Source organism: Triturus cristatus, chromosome 3_2 (assembly GCF_964204655.1).
Source record: "Triturus cristatus chromosome 3_2, aTriCri1.1, whole genome shotgun sequence".
In the NCBI taxonomy this organism is placed as follows: domain Eukaryota; kingdom Metazoa; phylum Chordata; class Amphibia; order Caudata; family Salamandridae; genus Triturus; species Triturus cristatus.
This window is the reverse complement of record NC_140584.1, coordinates 1,136,377,645-1,136,391,642: the sequence shown is the minus strand read 5'-3', so window position 1 is coordinate 1,136,391,642 and position 13,998 is coordinate 1,136,377,645. Positions and strand designations below refer to the sequence as shown.

The window sequence follows — 13,998 nt, the reverse complement described above, 5'->3', positions numbered from 1 at the left end:
TGCTGTGGGATGCTAGTGGGAATTCCTTACATAGTGACTGTATCGCAACGTGTGGTGTGCTGTAGTAACGTCCTTTTCCCACCCCCGCATGGGCGGCTGGATGTATCCATCTGGCCTTCTATTCCAACCTTGAAAGCAGAGTTCAACAAGATGAACAGAATAAGGGCTCTATTGTCTCAAAAAGAAGTCGGGTTGACTTCATCCCGAGAAACATTTGTCCTTCACGTGGCTAATACACGCACGGAGGTACAAGCGCTTCTGAATACTGATCTGCCCCTGCATTTTGGGACCTTGATTCATACTATCTTTAATGCCTCGTCAACAACTGGCCTGGTACATTTTTTTTAAATTGTGTGCTCCGGCCTCGTGATCTCCTTTCAAACTATTTTTGGAGTGATCCCCGCATTTTTTCATTCTATTTTTTCCAGCGTCTTCGGAGGTCTCCCTTTACTTCTCGCCCTTGTAGCTGGGGTACTATTATTGATCTGCGCTCTACGCTATGGCTGCACAACTTGTGTCACGAGACAGCCTGCCCCGGCTGCTCCATCTTCGTAACCGGATGCTTGAATACTATGGCACTCTGCCGCTGGCGACCTTAAGCATCGCTTATGGATTGTCCTTCCGGTTTCCATTCTTTTCTTGTGTGCAACCAGTGTTTCATTGCCTAGATTGTCCGTTCCAATGGGCTCTGGATTTGTGCCTCTCGAACACGGTGTCTCCTGCCCCGGATTATGATCGACTAATGAGCCCCTTAGTGGCTCATGAGTTGGACTGTTCTGGTGTCAGGATCATGGCCTGCGGAGCTGCACATGGAGTCCTTGGGAATTGGGATATCGGAACGGCAGCTGTTGAATTCTTGGATAGAAGCTACCTTGAGGTGCCGATCAGTTGTCCTCGATTGGTACTGGAAGTTCCGATTGTCGAAGAACACGTGTGTTCTTTCCCCTTGTTAAACTGGATGGCAGATACTTTTGCGGAACGTTCCAATGATTTTCTCTTGGAAGCCGTTGCAACTTATTGTGCCTATACCTTGATGGATTGACTTTTTTCCCTCGTCACTTCATGGTGCATCCATCGATGTTATTTTTTTCCTCTCCGTTTTGGATAGGTTTTTTATCACTGAACATCGTTTTTCTTTTTAATTTTTTTTCTTCTATTTTTTTCTTCTAACTTTTTCACTTACCTTATATGGACTTATAGTTCATGCCCTTGGTTCCGTTCTATCTAACTTGAACTCTGCATTCTTGAAATTGCGCCCCTAGTAGTTAGTGGTCCGATCAAGGGGGGGTGTAGTATGGGTTAACCACTCCCTATGTACAATGCTAAATTAGCACAACCGCGTCAGCTGTTAGAAAGCGATCTTGCCGCTTCTGCTGCTTTTTGCACGCAACTCTGTTGTCACATGTTATTGCTTGAGAAATGCTGACTCGACTTTGCTTCCCATGAGAACTGTCTGTTGTTTAACATCCTTAACAGTGAGCAGTGACCTTGGTCTGTACATCGTGTAAAGAACGAGTCTGGGTCACTAGACGGTGCATGTTGTTGTGTGCAGGTTGATCGTACCACCTTTTAGCCGTAACATGCACGCAGCTGCAGATACCTGAAAGACGAGTGCTTTAATATTGCAGAGCAGCATGTTTTTAGATTCATTCGAAGAGAAGAGCTGTTGCAGGAGAGAGCCTAGCTGATCCTGTGATGTGATTCCACTAAGCTGATCTATACGGTATGGGGTCCCCCATTCAAGCCTAGAGACCTTCTATTAGTCCAATAATAGCCTATTAGTTTACTAGAGAAAGGAGGGTGTCTGATTTCACTGTCATTTTATTATGATTGTTCCTTTCATTTTCTATGGTATTGTAACAATGCTGATGGTTCTGATCTTGACCATTTGTCTGCTTATGTTAGCCAAGTTACTGCATCTTAGGATGCAGGGTTTATAAAATAAACTCTTTAAACTTTACTGTGTCTTTGTTATTCAGTTGTGGACTGATATAATCATACGAACAGGTATTTCCGATTCCCACCATTCCTGAGAATATACAAAGTCGCTTGTTCTGGGTTGTCTATAGATTGGGACCGCCGAGCTAAATCTCGGATAACGAATGGGACACTAAGCTAGTCGGATAAGGGGTTCTTGGTTCTGAGGGGAGTTTTTGGTACACCACAATTCTCTGAGGTCCTGGTTTCCTGCGCATAGTTCTGTGCATAAGCAGAATCCCTGCAACAAAACATGATAAAGTGGCATTGCTCCGACCGCAGGCTAATGGACTGGTGCCAAGGGTCAATCAGATCATCATGGATAATATTCAGCTGTCTTTGGCAAATGGTCTGGTATGGAAAGAGGAATTGAATAAGATGATGTGGGCTCAAAGACTAACACCACATACAGTGACAGGCGTATCCCTATTTATTGCTCTTAAGGGCAGAGAACCAGCAACAAAGGATTCTCCCATGTAGTTTTATAAGAAGGATCAGATATGGGTGGATTGTGAGTGCATGACAGCAAGAGTGACAGATTTTCAGAGGTAGAATGAAATGAGTTACAATAAAAGGAAAGGGGTGAAGTATGTGAGTGTGAAGTGTGGTGACTGGGTGTTAGTGAGGAAAACAGGTCATGTAAAAAAAGGAGAAAGTAAATTTTCCCAGCAACAGCAAGTGATGAATTCTGTTGTTAGACTGGATGATGGGAGAGAATGGAGTATGGGAAATTTGTGTAAGGTTAAAACCCTGGCTATTGGTGAATGAGGTTGTACCTCCACGTATGCTCGTCTTCTGCAATGATTATATTGAAATTGTGCAGTTTCTTTCACTTTAAGTTTTCTAATGTGTATCTTTATGCATCTCAATTATTATTTTTCGTATAGATATGTGACTTCATGTTTTAGAGTTTTGTTTGGAGATGTCCTAACATGTTTTCTCCGTAAATTTGTGTTGCTTTATAAAAAGAGGGAGATATGTGGAGATGTACTGCAAGGTGGAATGTTACTATGGCATTTATGATGCAGATGTAATGGGGGGTCTAGGAGTGTTCTAGGAAAAGCTGTTTCTGGATCATATGCTGGAGGATACTGTTGTGTTAAAAATGTTCTTGTTATCAAAGAAGATAAAGAAGCAACCCTACTTTAAGTGTGGTTACCACAAACTACCTGGCAGCAATCACTTAGAAAGGATGGCAAACAATTTAACATAGAATGTTGAACGAATCAGTAGTATATGATGATCAGCGCATTGACCACTGCTGAGAGGCTTACTGCATTAAAATGCATGGTTGCTCTCATGGAGAAAATTGTGAGTGCTTGCCACATATGTCAGATATGCATTGTATGTCAAGATCGCGCCTGAACCACTCCAGATAACACCTCTACCAACATATAAAAGGGATAGGATTGCTATCAACTTCGTTGGTCTCACTGCCACTGATCAACACGCGTTGGTCATCATGAATGAATTCTTCAGATTCTCAGTGGGTATGACTGTTCCCAGCATGGCTGTGGAGTCGGTCATGCCTGCACTGAACAATGCGTTCTTCTTTTGGAATTCCATCCATAGTCAAATCAGACAATGATCTACCTTTTAATGGCAGAGAGTATAAAAAGCTTTGCAAATCTGCTGGGGCTCGAAAATCAGAAGAACGCCCCTCCCTGCCCCCAAGCAAATGGAGTACTGGAGAGTTTTATGGCTACGTAAAAGAAGGCTTTACAAGGTGCAAAGCTCACAAGGACCTCAATCTCTGAAACACTATGCCAGACACCACATATATGTAACCGCAGAGGTTATTTATGCCCAAAAAACAAACATAAATTCCCCATCATCATAAAGAATCTGACTCAGAGGTGTTGTGCGAGAATTAATCTCGATATCACAAAGGAAATCAAAGGGAGAGGATATGTTGTTAAGTGTCAACATGTCAAGTCTTTACGTATACATGCATGCGAATGAATGTTAGTGCAAGACTGCAAGTGTAGAGATGATTCTAAGTACGATCCTCAACCGTATTCAAGTATTGATTCCCTATTTTGCTTGTTTATGGGCATTCCAATAAAAGGCTATCTTGGAGCAGCTGCATGATTTTGAGATTTCTACAGAAGAGGAGATGCTCCTGTCTGGTGGCTTTAATGGCTTTTCTTTACACTCAGAAGATGGCTATTTTATGCTCTGTCACTCCTCACTAACTCTTCCTCTTCTTCTCATTTATCATCATCTCACACTTCTTACCCCGCTCTAAACCTCTCTGCCGGTCACTCAATCTTTGCCTCCTCACAGTCAAGTGTGGCCACCAGAGAGACTCGTAACATAAAAGGTCCAAACCAAGTATTTGTTTATGTTGAGGGGGCACTAGAGTCCTGAGATCTGACTGGTCTGCACGTAATTTCCTGAGCACAGTTTGTCACAACCTCTGCTCTCCGGAAGGGACGCAATGGAGGAAGGACCTTTGGGCGGGCAGAATATGTGCGCTCAGGCTAGGAGGAGCAGAACGCGGCAGAATCTCTATCCTGCTGCTTATGTGGGGGCAGCTATCTATGACTGTCAATGTGACACCTCTATCCTGTAATCCAAAATATGAGAGCATCACTGAAGCAATAAAGCACCACAACCCTATGATCACTGAATGTGTATGTTCTTGGTGACACACTAAGCAAACTCTACCATAAGCAGTGCTGAGGTCAGATAGCTTGAAACAGCAATAAGCAATAAAACATGGATGCTGCATGGATGCAGCCGAAGCTTGTTAAATATGTCAATGAACAGCAAATGAATCAGTCACCATAGAAAAATCATCAGCGCTGGGAATATTACGAGATGATACAAGTATTCAAACAGAACAAGACTTTACCACAGAGCTTTAACATGGTGCACATTTACTAGAACTTATGTTGTCTGACAATGAACCACAAAAGTCTTATGCTGATAAAAATAATTTTTTAAACCAACCATTGTCAGTTCATCATGAAGGAGTTTATTGAACACACTGCCAAAGTCCCTTAGTTGCCAATACCTTTTGGGAGATATGGAAAATGTTCTCACGCCATGAAATGTATCATCCTCTTAGAGAACTTGGACTGAATATTCTTGACCATATAAACCAAGGTCTGATTATGATACCACTAGGGTACATTTGGATGGGTTGTGACTGCCGAGTCTGAACTCAGAAACACACCAGAACCTTCTTGTAAACCAAGGAAGAAGGCGAGTGGTTTTCTTTGATATGCCTAATATACGTGAGGGTCGTACTTTGGTCCCTGCAGGGTGCTTGTGCTGCCTGAGCCATTCTGGTGCTTCCCTGCTTGCAGCTGCCTGGAGAGGTGTTCTATGAGCTAGCTGGAGCAAAAGAAGTGTTGGGCAGCAGTAGAGTCATGAAACACCGTGCTGGCTGAAGGTTGTCCAACCTGGGCTTCTTCTTCATTGACTACATGGTGAACGCTATGTAATCCAGAATGGAGGAATAGTTAAGCCATAATTAGTATCCCTTTTAAAGCTGGTGAGTTACCTATGGGTTTCAATGGAGATTCCCAGTGTAAGATGTGGCTGAGTTCTTCCTATGTGTTAGTTTATTGTAAATCTGCCTCTTACATCTTTCAATTAAATTATTCTGTGCAGGGTGGCGCAGTGGCTACTGGGAGGAGCTGCTCTCTCCTCAGGCAATCAAAAAGGTGACTAAACAAACCTTCATAGCATCCAAACCTTTACTGGATAAAACTGTGTGGGGGGTTGTTGAACCACTCCTAATGTACAGGAGTGAAGTTTGGGACACGGCATACACTAACAATTACACCAAGTGGGAATCCATCCCAGTAGAATATGCACACCGACTGTTGTGCAAAAAGTACTGAAAGTACACAGGAATGCTGCCAACAATGCCTGTGGAGCAGAAGTACAAGGAAGCTCACTGCTGTTAAACATAAAAAACAAATTGCAAAATTCCAACTAGAACTCAAAAGAACAGAAAACAATTGATGTCAGCATAAAAGCATACAAACCTTAAGAAAGGTGACAAAACATCTCTTGATATTAGAACCCACTAACAACATAAAAGAGGAGATGCATGCCTCTACAAAAAAATAAAATCTAAGATGCATCAGCCTGAATCTATTATCAAAGAAATAAAAATAGATGCAGTGACTGCGGAACACAAACACACAACAAATTCTAAACTACTAAATAAGATCTTTACCCTTGTGAAATATTTACCCACTGTGAAAAATCCTAAAGATAGAGTAACAACAGCAAGATACAGAAAGAGGTATCACACAACAGAAAAACGCAGGGCCTAATTGGAGCCGGTGGTTGCAGATGAGCTCATTTGTTGCAACCAGCACTTATTTTTCCTTATTAGGGTTTGATCCGGACAGGAGAGAAAAATATGTGGGAAAGAAGGAGGAAGAGAATGACATGAAGAAAGTAATAAAAGGAGACAGCAGGAACCTACAAGAGTGAGATAGATGGTTGAGGAGGGTCTGGTGGTGGATGGAAAAGGCATGAAGTGGAATCAAGTCTTTGTAGCCTTGGAATTTGATGTCCCAACCTTCAATACCACCTGCCAGGAGCTTCTGAGAAAAACCTTTGGGCCCTGGCATTTATTCTTTCACAAATTAAGCACAGGAGATAGGCAGGACAGACACACCTGGAACCAGACTGGGGCTGTTGACTGTGGCCTGGGCTTCAGAGAAAATGGAAAACACCTCCTCCTACACTGCTTTAAATATGAGTTAAATACAAAACAACTACCCCAGGTTATTGAATTATTTATTCTGGAACAAGTAACGCACAAAGCTAGAAAATGTATGGAAGCCCTGCTTTCTTCTCAAACATGAACCTGAGATGTCAGGAAACACAACAGAACGTTGGGGTCACTGTATTGTCATATTTCAAGGCAGTAATATTGTATCCACCTTATCGACCAAACCACATTACCTAGGTCTAGGTAAGCATACGGGGTGTTAAAAACATTAAGGGGCTCATTAGGATTTTAGTCAGAAAGCCTCCGACCGCCGGTGGGAGGCTTTCCGACCGACATCATTGGTTTAAAGTCTGACCGCCTAGTTACAATGTAGGCAGCCAGAGTTTAAACCTGCCGGGGGTCGGATAAACTGGTTTCTCACGGGCTCAAGGAGCCTGTCGACCAGTCAGAGGCCTCACATAATTCCCTACGGAGGGCGTTTCTGCCGTCGGGATGATGATGTCGGTTTCGGAAAGGCTTTTCATGTTGGGATTTCCGACATGAAAAGCCTGTCAGAAAGCGACTTTGGGGACTCTAGCAGGGTCCCCATGCCTCTGTGGCCTCCGGCTGGGGGCCACCTATGGTTCCCCCTGGAAATCCTGGTGCCTGCCACTCGGTGCAGGGATTTAAAGGAACTCCCATTTCTCTGTGGGAGCTTGTGCTGCGGCCAATTTCCAAACACTACACAAGCTCCCATAAGGAAATGGGAGTTTGCACCCGCACCATGTGCGCCCAACATCATAATGAAGGCCTAAATGTAACACAATGCAGCGTTAAGACTGATAGTAGTGGATGCAATATTATTGCTGGTCGATATTATCAACCTCTATGTAGCTAAATCCAACAAACAGAATATATGTCAGTCTGAGATACCTAAAACACATGTACAATTGATGCAGTTCCTATAAATCTAGGGAGCTTTGGTAACACTTGCAAACCCAAAAGTCACATCTAGAAAGCATCTCTAAATTGCACTGAATTATGATACAGACAAAAAAGTTAGAGAAGTAGGGAAGTATTGAGAGTACATACGTGAAGACTAAGGCCCTGAATACGAGTCTGGAGGTCTGAGGACCAGCAGACTCGCGAGGGGTCTGCGTGGCATGCCGCCCGCTCCCGTACCTCCAAAAGTCGTAACCAGGCCATATTTGGGCTGACACTAACAGAGATCTGAGTGAGAGAATGATGTACACAATATTATTCTTATTAGGATACAGCAAGCCTCATCACAATTTTTGGGATGCCAAAGTTGATATGAGCCATATGCCCATCCTATAATAAAAAATGAGCAAGCATTTGCAAAGCCAATTGGTCATAACTTTAAAATGCGCGAACAGACCTATTGCTTTTCCATTCACTTTTACAGATTGCTTCGCCATGTATAGACTTTTTATTTTGTATGTAATTTTTTTAGAATATATTACATATGTTCATTAAAAAAAGAAACACCTACTTAATTATTTTTTTATTTATAACTTTTTTTTTTTTTTTTAAATCATTAGTTTTGTAAAATAAATTGAAGTCACCATCATGGTTAAATCCATAAGTTTCTGATAAAGAAAACATTTATTTTAGTACTTTGCTCTTAAGTAGTGATATTTTTTCATTTACAAAATATTTACTCACTATTTCTGTGGTCCGTATTTTTGTATTTTACTGTATATGCAGCTGTAGTAGATATTTCTGGTTTCAATGTTTTTGTGTCACAATCTTCCGACATGCAAATGCTGACAATGAAGCACATAAATACACCGAATAGCCACAAGACAGATAATTATGAATGAAATAAAAAACAAAAAAAGGCACAAATTAATCAGAATGCAGTATTTTAGGTGTGCCAACAGATCATCTACTAATCAACCCCAAGCCATAACATATCCTGAAAGAGGTAGTGCAAGCGAGAGAGAGAGAGTCAGATGAAATAAAGGAGTGGAAGAGAGAAAAATAAGCTGACAATAAGATGAGAGACTAAGGGGGCCATTATGATGGCGGGCGGATCGCCACCGCCCAGCCGGCAGTGGCGATCCGCCCGCCATCATACCACAATTTACCCCGTGCTATATTACTATGGCAGGGGGTAACGTGGCGGACGGAAAGACCGTCTGCCACTTTTCTGCCGGTCGGCAATTGGCACGATTGCCGGCCGGGTGGAAAAAGCCCGCAATATGGTGGCAGTGCCTTGCAGGCACCGCCATCCATATTATGATGTATGCAGTGGGCATGCCTTTCCATGGCAGTAAATGATTTTGGGGGCCTGTTGCAGGCCCCCGGGGGGTTAGGGGGCTGCACTGGGGGGTACCTATGGTACCCTCCTTCATTGCCATGCACAAGGTGCCAGGCACCGCGCGGTGCCTGTCACGTTGTGCATGGCAATGCACAACACGCCTCTTTGGCATTGCGGCGGGTGTTGCTTACAGCACCTCCCGCCGCAATGTCAAAGATGCGGGATGCGTTCCTCAGGGTGGCGGTCGCATCCTAATTGGCAGTGCTGGACCGCAGCACCCCTGGCGGCCAGTCCCAGCACCGCTAGGTGCCGCTAAATAACTGACAATATCGAAAGATGATGTGCAGGGTTCAAGAGAGACATGACACCGAATTTGCTATAGAAATAGCGATAGATTGGAAATCGAGAGACAGGAGCAGAGAGTGATTCCAAAATGAGGAGGCCACAATGAGTAAAAAGTGAGAGCAAGAAGAAAAGATGGGGGGACGTGGTACATCTATTCTCGGAGATTTAGATTTACAGCCAAGTGCAGATTTAATACTTTCTGCATTTCACAAACTCCTGAGGGGATCCTCGTGGAAAGCTGCTCCTGGTGCAGGTTTCATTGTGGATTCCAGGGAGAATCATGTGATCTTCACAATGGGATCCCATTCCACCCGCACAGAGCTCTCGCTGAGGAGAACCCGGCCTGGACATGCCTTGTGCAATTACACATTGGTTTATTTTTTCTCTCTCACCGAAAGATATTTCCCCAATAAATAAATCCTTAACTCTGGACCACAACACAGTTCGGCGTGTGCTCCATTGCATTTCCAGCCATGGAACTACAAATACACCCCAATACCAGGCTGGAAAGGGAAATGTGCAGGATGGCAACAACAGACAATCCATACAAAGCACAAGGTAGGCTGAAGAGAGCAACCACTGCTCTCACACACAACCACAGGCCACTGTGTAGCATGCATTGATGGAGAGTCATTAAAAAGATGAGCTGAAACAGGGTAAAAGAAAGAGAAAGAGAGAGAGGAGGAGAGAGGGAGCCATGGAAAGAAAGGAGATGAGAGAGGGTAAACGAAAGAAGACTCCTGCAGATGTCCTTGTTTGTGGGGGTTCACAAACTTGTAAGACGAACCACACTGTGGAAGTCTCATCAATGCCCTAAAGCCCTCACTTTGAATTACGCACCCGAAAAAGGACCTATGCTGCCAGGGAGTCAAGGTGTAACTGAGGTGAATTCTGTTGTAAACTCACGTTTATTGCTGAGTTTACTTTTGTGAATAGTCTCCATGTTTGTTTGTGGGTGTTTATACAAATGTAAGGCTAACCTTGCCGTGGAATGCCCCAAAACACCTTTAATACCACCCCTTGAGTTCGATTTAGGGGCTGAAATCTCTGCATCCGTAAACGGGGTTTAGCAGCCAGGAGTCCATTTGTGAATTCCTAAAGTTGGCCTACAGGTGCATTCACAACTGGATATACCTGTGTAAGTAGCAATAGCGTATGCAGTGTGTCCTGGGCCCTAGGGCAAGGCAGAAAAATGTACTCCCTGGCAGCTTTTTTAATGTTACAATACAGCACCAATCAATAAATCAGGGGTTGGTAAAGCGCGCTACTCACCCGTGAGGGTCTCAAGGCGCTGGGTGTTCAGTGGGCCCCTCTGCCCTCTGGGTCCAGGTGCCACTGCACCTGCTGCAACAAAGAAAGGTACTCCCTGGTAATGCAAGAGAAAAAGGTCAGACCTTGGACAGAGAGAGAGGACAGAAAGGGAGTCAGGGAGAGGGAGTGAAAGAGATACAGTGGGAGCAGCCGGTGGGAGTAAGAGAGTAACTTATAGAGCAAGGAGAGCAGAGAGGAAGCCCCAGTGCCAGACTGAGAGTGCAAATAGATGGGAGAGAGAGAGGGAAACAGAGACCACAGACAGAGGGAGTATACAGATGATAGTCCCAGGGTCAAAGGTCCTGGCACGTACCTGGCTCTTCCTTGGAGGAGTTCAGATTCTGTGGATCTGTGTTCCTCTAAGCTATTTTATATACCTCCTGTGCATGGGATCACGTGATACATGACGGAAGCACAGGAGTGGCTCATATCAACCTCTTACCGACCAAGATGCTGCCTGTATTTTGCCATTTACTCAGCACAAGATGTGAATGGTCCAATCATGAACCATTTTACCTTTTATGGGTGTCCAGGCAGCATCACATCTTTGGCTGAACCGGATCTCTTTGGATGTGAAATCGACTCTGCAGCTGATATCACAACGATAGACCACATGATGTGCTCACAGTGCGGGCCTTATCTGCCTTCTTAATCCAGAGAAGGTCTGCTAAAGTTAAAGCAGCTGTGCATACTGTACATGAACCTCTAACACCGGTAGATTAAGTTGTGTGTGCATACCTTAGGGAGGCTGTTGATGTCAGATGAGAAGACGCTTTACACTTGGTGAAACTGCTCAGGATAGCAGGCTCGGTCCCTGGTCTAGGGGTGGAGGTGCACGGTGTGGGGTTGTTGCTGCTTTGTTCGTGGTAGGTGATTGCTGGGATGGGGGTGCAGTGCCTGGGGCGGTGGATGGTGTTGACACGGTGCTGGATATACTGCGCCAATAGCAAAGCACAGTGAATTGGGGGAGGAGGTGGTAAAGCTCAGGAGTTGCGGTGTTTTCCTCGGGTGGTGGAGCATGGTTTGGTTGTGGCAGTGTGGGTCTGTAACAATGATGGAGTGTAGCAGAGCAGTGGTGCAGTGCAGGAGTGCGGTAGTTGGATGCTGGGAGGTGTGCTCCAGAGCTAGGTTTAACAATGGACTGCAGTAGATGGTAGAGTAGGGATGTAGGTGGAGGCATTGTGCTGGCTGGGAGGTGTGCGCTTCTGTGAGTTGGTGCTAGAGGTTGGTTCTAGAGGAGACGGCGCAGTGCTGACCAGTTGAGCACTGGGCGTGCAGTGCTTGAGAAGTGATGTTATGTGGTTGGTGGTGCGGTGCTAGGACGTGGAGGTGCAGCTCTATGGAATAATGCTGCTGTGTTGGGCCTGGTGCTGAGTGGTTGTTATGCTGTATTATGTTGAAAGATGGTCATACAGTCCATTATTTAGGGACGGGGGAGTATGTGCAGTTCTGGTAGCTAATGGTACTATGTATGTATGGATGGTTGGTGCAAGGGGTTGTGCCGCTGTTCAGTGAATGTGGTGCACAGCATTGGCTTTTGTTGCAGGTCTTTGACTTGCGGTGCTGAAGTTGGGTGGTGGCAGTCCAGTGGTGCAGTGTGATCACAAGATCTGTAGGGTATTTGGGAAGTTGTTTCAGTTCTTTTATGGTGATGTGTTGGTGGTCACAGCTATTGGGTGTTGTCATGCCGAGGGTGGTGATGATTCCGCGTTGAGTATGAGGGTGGCTTGCAGTGGGAGTGGTGGTATAACAGTATTGTACATGTTATTTTGGTGCTGGTATTTATAGTATTGTAAATGTTGTTTTGGTGGTGGTTCACGACGACTGAGGTGTATGATTCTGGAAACCATGGTGTGGTGTTGAAAAGTGATGATGTGGTGTTGTGGCTGAAATGTGATGATGTGATGTGGTGTGGCCGGCGTTTCATTGGTGGGACGTTAGATGAGATGTGCTGCTATGGAGCATCCATGTGGTCATGAGGGATAGGCGTGGGGGTGGAGTAGTGAGATTGTAGTGTGCTGTTGGGTGGAGGTGGCGTCTCCATGCTGCAGGTGTTGTGATCTACAGGGAACGATGGGAGAGCAGTTCAGATAGTGCCGTGTTTGGGGTAGAGGTCCAGGGCTAGGATGTTGTTCCAAAGCTGGGGAGAGCTGTGGCTCAATAGGGTCCTATTGGATGGAGGTGGTGGCTTCATGCTGCAGGTGTTGTGGTCCAGAGGGAAGCATGAGAGAGCAGTGCAGATAGTGCAGTGTTTGGGGTAGGATCATCTTACAAAGCTGGAGAGAATTGTGGCTCGGTGGTGGCAAGATAGGGTGCTCTGCTGGAGTATTGTAGTGTGAAGCTGGATGATGTTAATGTGGTTCTTGTATTTGAAGGCAGTGATGCACATTGTTGTGCAGTGCTTAGAGGCGGTGATGCAGCGCTGAGCGACAGTTCCTTCGCACACCTGGTATCCGGCAATGGCCCAGGCGAATCTTTACTCTTTTTCAGACGACTTCCTTCGCCACCATGCCTCCTCCATCCTTATCTGAATTAACTAAATTTCCTTAAACATTAAAATTACATTTTTGCTGCTAGGGCGTTGCCACTCCTCCCTGCCAGGGTATTTTGTTTAAGCACGTGTACCTCTTTCATCTCTAGGTGCACCAATAGCAACTGTATGTTCTTTTGAACATTCAAGACTATGTATTCCAGAAAACCCAGCATAAATATTGTTTTCCAGTTTGAAGACATAACGAAACAAAACATATTGGCTCAAACTTTTGTTGCATTTCTCAAACGGAGAATCATACATCCTGGAACGTTAACCAAGGAAATGGTGATGTAGATGTCAAGTCAGACAATACTAAATATGTGTGTGTTTTCCTGGGGAATGTATTCTGCACAATGAATTATACAATATTCGTGCAGATCACTACATTGCTACAGAATAACTGTTGATGATAGACACCAAACTCAGGACTACATGAAAAGTATAAAAAATATTTAGCTTCTTAGTTTGTGCAAAGTAAGGAATTCATTGGTATAAGCCAAAGCTCCTTCACCTTGATTGGGTGGCCGTGCGCACTGTGTCACTGGAACCAAGCTATACCTGGCTGACGAGCCCTAACTACGGCGAAACCGGTCCTAGGTTCCTTGTGTGCCACTTCAGGGAGGACCTGGCTTTGCAGTTCGGGCTGGATTGTTCCCATTTGAGCAACGTCAAGACTGATTTGCATATGAGAGTGTCCAAATTGAGGTGGCATTAGGTGCGAAATAACGCTGGACTGGGATGTGGCCCAAGTAATTACTCGTAGCCGACAATAATTCAAGCATTCCATCCATCATTTTTTTTAAATACTTTTGTGTGTCGCCCTTAGTTGGACAGATATGCTCAGACGTGGGTCCAATGCACACTGAG

General features: G+C 44.7%; 1 long non-coding RNA gene across 1 annotated transcript in view; it reads right to left on the bottom strand.

The window, feature by feature from the left end:
- Window positions 1-11,017, bottom strand: part of LOC146859263 (uncharacterized) — a 145,068-nt gene extending 134,051 nt beyond the window's left edge. Inside the window, exons 1-2 of the long non-coding RNA XR_014980076.1 lie at window positions 10,912-11,017; window positions 10,560-10,653 (exon numbers count right to left, since the gene is read on the bottom strand). This is a non-coding gene — a long non-coding RNA (uncharacterized LOC146859263). The remainder of the gene's footprint in view (window positions 1-10,559; window positions 10,654-10,911) is intronic.
- Window positions 11,018-13,998: the final 2,981 nt, after the last annotated feature.